This window comes from Littorina saxatilis, linkage group LG3, assembly GCF_037325665.1.
Source record: "Littorina saxatilis isolate snail1 linkage group LG3, US_GU_Lsax_2.0, whole genome shotgun sequence".
Classification (NCBI taxonomy): Eukaryota; Metazoa; Mollusca; class Gastropoda; order Littorinimorpha; family Littorinidae; genus Littorina; species Littorina saxatilis.
Genome location: NC_090247.1, coordinates 47,238,673 through 47,252,700, shown reverse-complemented (window position 1 = coordinate 47,252,700; position 14,028 = coordinate 47,238,673). Strand labels below are relative to the sequence as shown.

Genomic DNA, 14,028 nt, shown 5'->3' with positions numbered 1-14,028 from the left:
AGACAAAACACCAGATTTCTCCACTCAAACTAAATCTTACTATTGGTACGCAATCAATTGAACAAGTTCAACAGCATCGCGTTTTAGGGGTAATTATTGATTGTGAATTCAAGTGGCAGGCACAATTACAGCATATTTGCAAGAAAGTAGCCAAGAACGTTTTCCTCCTATCCAAGTTAAAAAATTTACGGACAGAATGACTCTGGAAATGTTCCACCATGCTCATGTAATGCCTCACATCAATTATGTTTCGACGCTCTGGGATGGCAGCAGTGATGTTCACTTGAAAAAGTTAGGCTCTCTCTATCGTCGCTCGGCTAAACTCATCGTAAAGGATAATGCCCCAACAGATATGAAATTAAAAATGCTTAACTTTCTTCCACTGGAAAAGCATCTCAAGTTAAACAAAGCCATTGTCATGCATAAATTGTATTACGGTAAAGTGCCGATTTACATTACATCATTATTTAATAAAGCTACCGACAGATATGGGTCGGTCAACTTGATCCCACCGATTCCACGAATTGACCTTTATAAGACCAGTCTTGCTTTTTCGGGTACATCAGTTTGGAATTCACTTCCATCATCCTTTAAGCACTTAAAGTCATTAAAAAGTTTTAAAAAATGTGTCAAAAAACACTTAATGTCTGAGTAGTTTAACGCGTTTTGATTTACCACACTTAGTATTACGTCAAAGATATGCTGTGCATTGTATATTCTGAACATATTTTTGTTGTACTATTGCTACATGTTCGATTGCTACCAGCTTGTACGTATAATTACTTGCATAGTATGCATTTGATTTTATGAATAACCACATATGTATGCTCTTCATGCCTCATATTCATCATCATCATCATCATCATCATCATCATCATCATCATCATCGTCGTCATCATCGTCATCTTTATCATCACGTGCTGAAGTTTTCTGACCTCCTTTTGTTGGTAAACTTTTTAACTTTTTAATTTTTCAATTTTATCATTGTGTGTCTGTGCGTCCCAAGGACAGATTGTAAGAAAAGGCGTAGCCTTAAATCTTAATCCTTGTTAAATAAAGTTCAATTCAATTCAATTCAATTCTCTCTCTTTATCTCTCTCTCTCTCTCTTCAACTCACTGACTCTCTCTCTCTACAACTCTCCATTAATCTCTTTTTTTCACTCTCTCTGTATCTCTGTGTCGCTCTCTGTCTTTGTCTTTGTCACTGTCTCTGTCTCTCTCTCTCTCTCTCTCTTGTGGACAAAAGACAGTTCCTAATGGCTAGCACACAAAATATAGATGGCGCCAGGCTGTAGGACAAGTGCCTGCGGGGTAATCCCATGCTTCCTTGTTGGTTGTGGACTTGTACAACCCCCCCCCCCCCCCCCCCCCCCGCGGGTTAGGGGGAAGACTTTCCCCGATGCTCCCCAGCATGTCGTAAGAGGCGACTAACGGATTCTGTTTCTCCTTTGTTAAGTGTTTCTTGTATAGAATATAGTCAATGTTTGTAAAGATTTTAGTCAAGCAGTATGTAAGAAATGTTAAGTCCTTTGTACTGGAAACTTGCGTTCTCCCAGTAAGGTAATACATTGTACTACGTTGCAAGCCCCTGGAGCAATTTTTTGATTAGTGCTTTTGTGAACAAGAAACAATTGACAAGTGGCTCTATCCCATCTCCCCCCTTCCCCTGTCGCGATATAAACCTTCGTGGTTGAAAACGACGTTAAACACCAAATAAAGAAAAACTTGTACATAAGCTGATCGTGAGTGCAGTTAAAGTTGCTGCGTGCATACGCACAAATGCACACAAAATGCCTACTTGGGATAACTGCCTAGAGATATGAAAAGCTAAATTGTCCATCGAACAAGGTAGGCTGCACACTAATCGTGGAGTGAGGCAGGTATACGCGTTTCAATAACTACCCTATAAGACAGGGCTTGACTGTTTCAGGTGTAAACGTAATTAAAAAAATAAATAAAATAGGCCACTAAGAAATTTAATTATGATATAAAGTATGTTATAATTAGAAGTCACTAATAACTATCACTTGCAGTCGACGCACTTTGATACAATCGCCAATTGGGCTTTTCCCGAAAGCTGATGTTACTAAAAACAAAATAGAATTGGTAATTCTGAGAAATCGTTCACTGGAAGTAATATTGCAACCCTTCGATAAATTTTATTACAATACATCACTCAAAATCTTTGGAATTAATAGAAATAAGTAAGACAAGAATCACAAGTTCAGAAAATAAAGAAAAAAATGAAAAATTAATTTTAAAAGTTTGATCAATGTTCTTGACTGCTAAGAGATTCCAACCCGTGACCGCCAAAATAACGATTTGGCTGTCGGGCGTCTAACGATTGAGCTAACCGAGCTCAGTGTCCTCCGAGGTAAATCAAGAAATGCTAATTTCGAATATTTCACGTGAGTTTTCGAGCATGTACTGTCAATATTGACTCGTCAGTGTCTGAGTTTCTCCGTTCGTATTTATGTACTGTACACTCTGTCGATCTTACTGTTTGAGGTGATTTGAGTTTATAACTGACCATATGCTCCCTTTCACTTTGTATCCAATTGAAAAGCAATCTCAAGTAGCATTGATTTCAAACGTGACCGACATTATGTTATACATTTTATAAAGGGAAGCCAGCGGTTAAAAACGGGCGTCGACACAAGCAACAACGGGGGATACTAACTTAAAAGATCATACCTCTGTATAAGGTTTTGATACATCTATGCCTTACATTATGTGTGCTTTTGAGGATCTTCTTCTTCTTCGTACGACGGTAACTTTTGAGGATCGAAGAGCCAAGCATTTTTGGGGGTATACTTTGTGTGTAAATGTGTGCGGAGGTTAATTCCAGAATAATTACCTGGAGAATGCTAGTTTTAAATAAATCAGTGCGTGGTAATGGTAGAAACATTTTATTGGAACCATACTTATCAGTTGATTATCTTTCTCTTTTTTATTTTTGTTTATCAGAGACCGTAACGCGTAAATAAGGAGGAACCTCGTTGTGATAGATCTTAAAACTCCACATTGCCTTGTTAAATTTTAACTGTAGCGGAAGTTGTAAAATAATAGTTAATTGCAATTCATTATCAGTTGGGATTGTAAAATCTGGTGAAATAAGTTTGATGAAGAGAGTTTAGTTTTTCCATAAAGTGGAGGAGTAATTCGTGTCAAACTTAATATGCGCGTAATAATATAAGCTGTATAAAGTGTCTCCGTTATTTTTTCAATTGCGACAATAAAAAATACATTTATAGATACATTTGTTAACATTGCACTGAGGTGATACTGCCATTTTAGTTCCGAATCGAGTACTACGCATGAGCTCATGTTTGTTTTCAGACTTATTTAATCCGGGGGGGGGGGGGGGGGGTGTATTGTAAGTGACCGTAAGAATTAACGGTGCAAGTTGGTGTTTCTGTCGTGTGGTGATAACCATACTTTTGGTGTTATCTGGGTGATTTATAGTGGTATAATTTGTCTTACAGCCAGAGACCTCATCGATGCTTTTCTGAGTCAACGTTTGAACAGATGAAATATTTCTTACAAAAAGTGTTGACAGTCTCCTGACTTTTGTGACATAGACAAATATACATAGATAAAGGAAAAAGTAGACTAAAAGTGAAAAACGCCGCTGGCAAAAACAAAAAAAGAAGTAATAATTTCAACATTTCATACTTGCTCGTAGCCATGCAATGCCAATTTTATATTAAAGCAGGGTTAGATAAGAACGTAATACGTATTGTGCTGCCAGAAGTGAGATAATGTCATTGTCCACAGAGAACAATAATGCCAACCAACCAACCAACAAAATAAACAAGCAGTCTTACATGTTATATCTCCATGTCAGGTTCCCTAGAAAACACACACACACACACACACACACACACACACACGACAAGCAATCGTTTTCTGGCCACCACGATTTTCCACTTACCTAAATGCCAAGAGCACCTCAACACACAAACTGAAACTCCTAACTCCAGTGACAGCCACAGATAAATGTGGAAAAGACAGACACCAAGGGCAAAGGATTACTGTTATTGCCTCCAAGTAGTGACACAAACGATCCCATAAACACAGCCACCCTGCACCAAGCACCCCGGGTAGAATGTCAGGTAGTTAGTTCCCTCACTCGCGGGCTGTACACTGCAAGGCGGGCACAGTACAGATAAGCGCTCCCATATCGATGGCTGTCAGCTGTGTCTGTTCTCCGTAAATCCGGCCCAACAATAACACAGGAGCGGACTCGCTTGTTTTGAAGGGGACAGCTAGCCCCGAGCTGTTCCTTCATCGGGATTAATGCTTGAGTCAGGCTGCTATACTTGCAGTATCAAACGGATGCCATCAAGATCAGAGGAGAATGAAACAATTGCCGCATATTTAATTTTTGTTTTAAATCCTAATTTCAGCTTAAGTTGAACGACGTCAGAGAAACAAAACGTGTTGTTACAGGACACGTTTAACTTTTTCACTTGCTTAAAGGGATACTACTGATCTGACCGTTTGGGTGGAAATTCTGGTGAGTGAATGATGCTTCTCTCCGCTGCTGCAAACAAAAAGAACTTCGAACGCGTCGCCTTGCATAAAAACTGTTAGTGCCAACTATAACGCGGCGGCCTAGTAACAGCATCACGTACACAAATAAGAAAAAATAACTCAGTGGAAGTAACCCAAACCAAACCATCATTAAGAGTGCTCTTTCTTTGTCTGTTTTACGATTATTAATTTAAGCTGTCAAAACACTCAGTTGCAAAGTGCTTTTGTGCGGTAGCATTATTTGTAATGCATAATCTTATGGTATAACTTTGGAAGCGATATGGGGGCCCTTTTGCTTAGATACGTATTATCCCTTTAACATTGTAAACAGCACAATGTAGTTGATACGTAAACTACACCAATACAAAGGGGGAACCGCGGTAACTCGGGTCATTTATGTGTTATACCGTTTAACATGTTCTTTTGAGAAAACAAACGTTGGTGGTGCTGGTGGTGGTGTGTCGTGGTGGTTGTGGTGATGATGATGGTGCTACACAAAGGGGGTTCAGGCTCAGCAGGTCCGCATGCATAATGACGCGGGGGTCTGACTTTGTTCCTGTCCCCATGCAGCAGACTGTGCCAGCTGGATTGGAACTTGCGGCTCCTGACTTTTTCACTTGGAAGGTGGTGGTACTATCGCTGAATAGACGATGTTTGGAAATAACTCTGTCGGGTTTGTATGGGTTGTAGAAGAGTTGTTGTCCCTTGCTTTTTTTTTATAGAAACACTGAAGCAAGCTACCCGTGACGTTGTAGGCTTGCTTCAGTGGGTGTGCGGGTTTTTTTAACAAGGGAATGGAACTCTTCCACAACCCAAACAGAGTTATTTTCGAACATCGTCTATTCACGAGCCAATCGTTCTCTGTGTAGAAGTGCCTAAGCATGCGCAACAGCTTTTTCAGCACACATTTTCTGTCTTTTACGATTGCTGTTTGCTCTTTTAGTTACCCCGTTTTTTTCAAAAGAAAAAACAGCACTTGGAGGATCAACTCGGTTTGTATTCTATCGTGGATTTGCTGCAAACGCCAAGTATAGAGTGACCAAAACCAATTTGAAAGGATGTCTAATATCTTATAAAATGTTTGGCTGTTATCTGAGAAGGTGTCCAAAATTGACGTTACTGTAGAAGTGTTGGATGCGGCACGCAAGCGGGAAAAAAGGCAAGTCACATTAATTTTCCTTTATTTCTATTTTTATGAAAACATGTCCATTGAAATACTTAGCAATGCGAACATGTGCCTTCTTTTTGAAAGGTTGGAATTTTTTATTTCAAGTCGGTCGCATTCCGTCCAAAAACACTTGTGCATGAACACCGCATGGTTTGAAAGACACGACAAGCACCATCGGTAAACAGTTGAAACTTGCGATAAGCTGAAGTCCACTTGAGACCTAAACTGTCGCGGCAGCGCTCGCCTGGGAAAGGGCACACATGGCAAGGCCTAACTGCACTCAGCCAGGTTTGAACCAGGAAGACATGGCTGGTATCTTCGCACCTTGGCCTCTGTCACATGCACAGCGTACGTAGGGCGTGTGCGTGGCGAAGGGGGGCAGAAGCAGCAAGGGAGGAGGTAACTGTGTATGACAGTGGGGTGTAGAGGTGCAATGACACGAATCAGGCGCGTCAGAGAGGATCTGGCCAAAGTTCGACGAAACAAAAGGGGAAAATATATAAAGAGAGAGTGTGTCATATCATGGGACACAACTGTGCCTGTCCTCCTGTTCGACAGGCAATTGATTATATATATATATTATATATATATATATATATATATATGTAGGCGGTGGAGACACACACAGAGTAAAGGATGATCTCCCTTGCTCATGTATAATTTCTATGCATTCTCGCTCTTGACGTCATTCTATATTTAACTTTTCTTTAAAAGTACAAGCGATCGAGTGCACATTTTGGCATTTTTAGCAGCGCTCTCATTATAACTTTCTATTTTGTTGCTTTAACAACCAAGAGCAGCTGCTGATACTTCAAATTTCTTTTTCTTACTCTTCACTGACAGTTGCATGGGAATCAAAGAAGGATTCTCGTCTATGCAGAGGGCCTACCGCAGAAATGTGGTTTTCTCTTTTGCATAGAAGTTTGAGAGTTCTTCTCAATTTCATGTCAAGAGACTGCCTGATGAGAGCTTCTCAGCTCGAAACCGTAAGCAGTCTTGGCTAAACAAAAACGGACCTTTTCAGGTTCAGCACTCTATGAAAATGCCCTTAAATGCACTTACGGGAATTCCCAATCCAATGAGGTTGTGGAACTCTCCTCGGGTTATTCTTGTTCAGTGTTGCAATCGGCTCCGAAGGGGTTTGATTCTCCAGTAGGCTGTCTGTGAAGAGTTCTTTCTAGATCTAATTCTTACCCCCACCCCCCACCTCTCTTCCATTACCTCTAGTGTGCTCCCTGCTTTCAAAATTCCACTAGTTGGAATGTAGGCGGTGGAGACACACACAGAGTAAAGGATGATCTCCCTTGCTCATGTATAATTTCTATGCATTCTCGCTCTTGACGTCATATATATATATACTAGAATGAATACCCGGGTAGCCGGCTTCGCCGGGAAGAAGTACTTAGAGCCGTACGCCGGCTTCGCCGGGTCCGAACAATGGACCCGCCAAGCTTAGGTCCCTCCCAGATTCGTGGAATGGGAACAGCACGAAAATGATTCAGTGGCCATAATGCCATTCCTGACCATATCGAGTCCCATCCTTGTCGACGAATGTAACCGTGTTAATCACCTTTGGAGGCGAACTCCACTCAAACAGGACTGAGCAAGTTAGAGCTTATCTCTAAGCCCTTTTGAACTGTTATGGCTTCTCAAAGGAAGGCCAGTACATAAAATTACGTTAAAATTAATATTAAAAGTCCTACGGTTTTGAGCCATTAAGGACTTGAGTGTTTGTCCGCTTTCAAAAAGAGGAAAGAAAGAAACAAAAAATAAGGAGAGGAGGGCAGGGGGTGGGGTTGAGTTGATAATGCTCTGTGGAATTTGTTAAAATGAAAAGTAGTTAAGATGTTTCTTGGTAAGAATTATAAGTCTGTATTCTATATCTTGAATAACGGGTTTGTAAAATGATTTTTTTTTTTAATTCAAATCGAGTTAAAAAGTGGAACCTTTCAGGATCACCAATAAAACCAAATAGATGAGCAAGTAAGAGGAACACGAACAATAAATCTCAAAACTTTTTACAAATAAAAGGATTAAAATGTAAGCCACGAAGGCCGTGGTAATAAAAACAATATGTACAGTTTGGCGACTAGTGGGCCTTGGGTGAGGATATGTTGTCTAGAGGGTAGTCGCTGGAATCAGAAGGGATGGCGGGAGCCACTCGACCTCAAACTGAAACACGCTAATGTGATAATCTGGGCTTAGTTATACCCACAGCCCCATGTCCGAGTCCCTGACCAGTCGGCACAGCAGCAAGCTGTGTGACCAGCCTAGAGAACTGCTACTGCGCAAATAATCCTGGGGACTCAGACCATGGAGCTGCATATGGTCATATAAGGTTTTAAAGGTAATTCTATTTGTAGCGCATGGAGCGAAAATGTGTTGAAATGAATAGGGTTCTCCACAATGGCAGGACTTGTTAAAGATATGGAAGCGGCAGCCGCCGGCACGGAGGCGTCTGAAGATAGTGAGGAGGTTTGTTGGGAGATCGGGGTGTAGATCGTTCATATCAATGGGTTGATAGGACAGAGATGTTACGTACTGACTTCGAATGAGTTTACGGATTTTACTGTAAAACTCGGTTACTGAGTAGCCGATGTTAGTGTTAGCTGGACTAGATTCTGCCGCTTCTTTGGCAGCGACATCCGCCAGTTCATTTCCCCGGACCCCTACGTGAGAGGGGACCCAGAGAAATGATACGGATGTGCCGGATGAGATTAACTGGTGACATATAAAGAGGATTTCTCTTTGTAGCTCTGCCCGATTTGATGTGTTTCGATGCAGAGCTTGTAATGAAGAGCGCGAGTCAGAGCAGAAAACTACCGCACGCGGTGTGACTGGGAGGTCATTTATAAAAGTGCATGCCATGAGCAAGGCAAATAGCTCGGCTGAGAATATGGAGATGTCTTTATTAAGAGTATATTTCCTTGAGATTTTGAGATCTGGGATCACAAAGGCGCAGCCAACGCTGCCGTCTGCAAATTTGGATCCGTCAGTAAAGACTTTTAAATGCTCCGAGAATTTATAGTTTAGGGTTTCTTTTGTAACAGTAGCTAGGTAGACGGGGTTATCTTTTTTGGTAGTATTATCTTCACTGTCGTATATGATAGTAGGGGTTTCCTCAAGCCAAGGCGGGTAGGAGGGCGGGGGGACCCTGGCCAGCTCACTGACCTTCACCCCGCTATCGGCTAGAATGCGGTTTACTGTGTCGGATAAGGGTAGCGTTTTGGCCAAGAGTTGAGTGCTATGTTTGGTGTTGGCCTCATAATTTTGGTGCTGAGGAAAAAAGTCAGTCAGGACCTCGCAGGCAGAGTTCTCTACCGCGTGGGCTCTGACAGCATACTGAGCTGAACGGAGTTTTATCTCATCCACAAGGGGCAGCCACCCACACTCGCTGTAGACTCGACTCTTACTCGCTTGTTGGGAGAGTCCCAGAGCTATTTTGAGCGCCCTGCACTCTATAATAGCCAGTTTTTTCATGAGCGCCGGGCGCGTCGCGAAATAAGCTTCGCACCCGTAAAGGAGGCGGGAGCGAATTAATGCCCGCACTACCTCCGTGACACACTTACGTCCTCTGGCCCAGGATTGGGACGCCAGGTAGCGTATGATATAAAGATCCTTGTTGGCCTTATTGATCAGATGTTCGATATGACTGGTCCAGTTAAGTCGGGTATCGATGATAACGCCGAGGAACTTAACTTCTGAGCTCGGTTTGATAATATCACAACCTATCTTTATACTGCAGTTCCTGTACAGTTGTCTACGGGAGACAACAAGAAAGACTGTTTTATTTGAGGCTAGTTGGAAGCCGTTGGTGTACATATATTGACAGAGGTTGTCGATTTTAGTTTGGTAAGAAGATAAGTCAACAGTGTTGGTAACTCTGTTATGGCGTGGTCTATTAGTGTCTATTAAGGCGAGGTCGTCCGCATACAGAAGTACACTGGCACCGTCAACCTTAACAGAAGTAATGTCATAGAGCATGATGCTGAATAAGTTTGGCGCGATGATACTGCCCTGGGGAACCCCCATGTCCAGCGCATGGGTTTCGGACACCGAAGAGCCCACCCGGACAGACATCTTGCGATTGCTGATGAAGTTTTTGATGAATTGGTACATGTGGCCAGAGACACCGATTCTGCCGAGTTTTAGGAGTAGACGAGCATGCCAGACGCTGTCGTACGCAGATTTAATATCAAAGAAGGTTCCAAGAAGAGAATTATTACTATGTGCCAAGGTCTTTTTGATTTTTTCAGTGACGTGCACAATGTGGTCCGCACACGAACGACCTTGCACATAAAATTACACAAAAGCCGCCAGACCACATCACAAACAGAACTGAAGAATGCACAGGTGTTGCTCACATAGAGACACACACACACACACATACACACACACAAACACAGAGAAGCCGTATCTATAGAGAGATAGATCTATGACAGTGTATTTTTCGCGTGGCTATAAATTGATTCGACCTTTGCACTTTTACAGTGAGGATAATTTACGGGTCCAATTTACGTTCTGGACACTGCGGTGACCTTCTAAAAATAGTAACAGAACGCCGGGAATATCCGAAGATGCCCCCTTCATACAAAAGTGCACCATACGAAGGAAGGGAGGTAAACGCTGAAAACATGGAGAAGATGAGAAGATAAGGAAGAGTTACTTATAATGGTGAAATGAACACAAAAACCAAATTCGGTTCAGCGCTGCGCGCTGAGAGCACGTGTTGAAATATCTCATCGATGATATTGTGTCCGGGGTGTAGCTGAATACGGTGTCCAAATTTGAAAAAGATCCACCGAGAACTTTGGCTTTGGTGTGTCGGTATGGGGGCCCGGGTCGCTGAGGTGGAACCAAAATAGCTGAGGTGGAACCAAAATCGGTTCAGCGCTGCGCGCTGAGAGCACGTGTTGAAATATCGACCAGGTTGTGTCCTGTACCGGGTCTACCTGAATATGCCCACCAAATTTGAAGCAGATCCATCGAGAACTTTGGCCGTGCATCGCGAACTCACACACAGACACACACACACACACACAGACACACAGACACAAGTCGTATATATATATAGATATATATTGTTTAAAGCAAGGACACCTCTCTTGCCGTGTGTGTGTGTACGAAATGTCTACAAAATGTCCGTCACACACAGAGACTTTGTACGGCGACCTTTACTTAAACCGAGGTACAGTCTCACAACCGGCGCTAAAACGTGCAAGTCTCATGTCGCACCTCCTTACTTCCGCGAAGTCGCCGGTGGTCAGGGGGTCCATCTACGGGTATCGTTCTGTGTAGTCTTTAAGCTAAGTGACGACCGTCTTGTGCATTTTGATGTACCAGTTTGTGACTTTGTTCTCGGCCATGTCGTACCTGAGCATCAAGTCATCTGATTCACAAACCAATACTTGTTTGTCGTATAGCCTGTCTGTAACTGCATTGTAGAAGCACTGATTTCGTCCAATGTAGGCTACCTCAGATTTTTCTGTGTGTGTATGTTTGTGTTAGTATCAAGGGCGGATCCAGGATCTTAAGCTTAAAGAAGGGGGGCCCACCCAAACGTTTTTGCACAAACTTGAAGGCGCGAAGCGCGGCACATTTAGAAACAGTATATTATGGAGAACTTTGTTTTTTTTTTATTGAATACTCAGAGGAGACACGAATATGAATGAATTTTGGCTTATTATTTGAAACACCATTCCTAAATTCATATGTTGCGATTTATATACCGAGCAACAAAAGAAAAGCGAATTTTCTCCAGAAAAACGTTTAGTCACAATTTTAAGATGTCATTTCTCATAAACGTAACATCGAAACGAATCAAAATCACGGTGGTATGTTTCTCGCACACTGTTCTTGGCTATGGCATAGTCTTTTGCTGCCACGGGCCTGGGACAGGCTGATCTTTCTTAACCCAGTGTGGGATTTTCAGTGGGGCGACCACCCCCAACCCAGCGCGTCCCCGGGTGGCGGATAGGGGAACGGTCTTCAGATATGGAGATCAGCCGCTTGCGGCCGCGGACCAAACTGGCTCCGGGTGGGATCCCGGAAAATCCTCCCCCCTGTGCTCTCAGGGTAGGACGTACGGGCCATGAGCTAAGGGTGAGGTAACCCCGACAGAAAACCCCGAATGCTGAAGACGGAGGACCCGGGCCGCACGGCGCATTCTAACAAACCACGGGTACACGCACTTACGCAAATGATGACACAATCAACCAGCACAGATGGAAATGGCGCTCGCCCATTGAGGACCCCCCAGGGTGGAGCAGCGTCGGGTCCCATGCCTCAAAGGGACCCAGCCCCAACTACTGGAGGTCCCTCCCGTCCGTCTTGTCACGCCAGGGGACGCGGGAGGAAAGTGACTGGCACCACCACAACCAGGAAGAAACCCAGTCAGCAGCGACCTTTTCAGGTCATGCACTGGAACGCAGAAAGTATCCTGAACAAGAAGACAGAGTTGGAGCATATCCTGCATGAGAAGAACATCAACATCTGCTGTATTCAGGAGACGCACCTGACACCCCAAAAGTCCTTCAAAGTGAGAGGCTACCAATGCCTTAGGTCCGACAGAACAGACCGAAGCAAAGGAGGAATCCTGACCCTCATCAGGAACAACATCAATGCCTGTTTGATAGAAACGCACATGGAGGACTCCGAATATCAGGTGATTCGAATCCAGACGAAGACATCAGAATTCCATCTTGTCAACTTCTACTGCCCCAATGATAGACACCTCGCCCTTGACACGATCCCTGCAAAGGCCTCCAACTGCATCGTGGTGGGTGACTTCAACAGTCATTCACAGAGTTGGGGATATGACCACCTGGATCGGAGAGGAGAAGAGGTGGAGAACTGGCAGGACGACAAAGGTCTCATCCTTTTGAACAGTCCCTTTGACTGCCCTACATTCTACTCCAGAAGATGGCACACTACATCAACTCCTGACCTAGCCTTCTGCACGGAAGACATGCACCAGCTAATCAGCAGAGAGGTCGGAGAACAGCTAGGTGGAAGTGACCATCGGCCAGTCTTTTTGACCCTGGGCATGGAGTCCTGCACTGAAGCTTCCTTCCCACGGTGGAACTACAAAAGAGCGAACTGGTTCCTCTTTAGACACCGCACCAGCGAACTCACCAAAGACATCAGAGTCGAGGGTCGAGACATCAACATGGTGGCGAAGGACTTCAACATGAGCATCCTCAGAGCAGCGCGTGAGTCCATTCCCAGGGGTGCCAGGAGAGACTATAAGCCCTACTGGAGCAATGAATTGCAGGAACTGGATGATGATCTGGCAGACGCCAGAAGGGAAGCAGAAGTCAACCCGTCACAAAACAACAACATCCGCCTCCAGGAAGCCAAAGCCAAATTTCTCAAAAAGAAGCTACAGGCAAGACGGAGAAGCTGGCAAGAGAAAACAAGCTCTCTGAACCTTGAGAAGGATGGCAGAAAGCTCTGGAGGCTCACCAAGCAGTTGAATGATGAGAACACCAGCAGAGGAAAGATCACATTAGAAGAGAACGGGAAGGTGCTAACTGGAAAGCATGCTGCCAACCAATTTGCTGAAAGCTATGCAGCTGAGAGCAACCTCCATGTTAGCCCCGAGAAACAGAGAGAAGCAAGAAGAGAGAAAAGAGAGAGACCTGCCAGACAGTCGACAGTGGACGCCATGAGTCAACCACTCACACTCCACGAGCTGCACTCAGCTCTGAAAAAGTCAAAGGCGAAGAAGTCCCCTGGCCCAGACGGCATCACCAACGAGATGCTAACCCACCTTGGTAGTGCAGCAGAGAACAAGCTACTCGAGGTCTTCAACAGCAGCTGGCAAGAAGGATCGCTACCACAACTCTGGCGAGAAGCGATCATGATCCCCATCTTAAAAAAAGGGAAGGATCCAAAGAAGGCCACCAGCTATCGCCCAATCAGCCTCACCAGCTGTGTTGTGAAGACCCTGGAGAGAATTGTGAACGAGCGCCTCAGGTGGTACCTGGATTCCAGGAACCTCCTCGCCCCTGAGCAAGCTGGATTCCGACAGTTCCGCAGCACTGAAGATCAGGTCACTTACCTGGCGCAAGAAGTTGAAGATGCCTTTCAGGAACAGAAGCTGGTCTTCGTCACCTGGATAGATCTTCAGAAGGCCTTTGACAAGGTCTGGAAAGATGGACTCCTTGTAAAACTGCTGAGGAAAGGCGTGTCCAGCAACATGTACCAGTGGATTCGCTCTTACCTCTATAACCGCAGGGCAAGAGTTAACGTCGACCAGACCAAAAGCAAGAAGTTCCTCCTTCGTCATGGCGTCCCTCAGGGCGGAGTCCTCTCCCCCACA

At 44.1% G+C, this 14,028-nt stretch overlaps 1 protein-coding gene across 1 annotated transcript in view; it reads right to left on the bottom strand.

Moving 5' to 3' along the window:
• LOC138960783 (uncharacterized) overlaps positions 1 to 4,294 on the bottom strand; it is a 112,495-nt gene extending 108,201 nt beyond the window's left edge. The window contains exon 1 of the mRNA XM_070332432.1: positions 3,936 to 4,294. The gene's annotated coding sequence lies outside the window, so the exon portion shown is untranslated. The remainder of the gene's footprint in view (positions 1 to 3,935) is intronic.
• Positions 4,295 to 14,028: the final 9,734 nt, after the last annotated feature.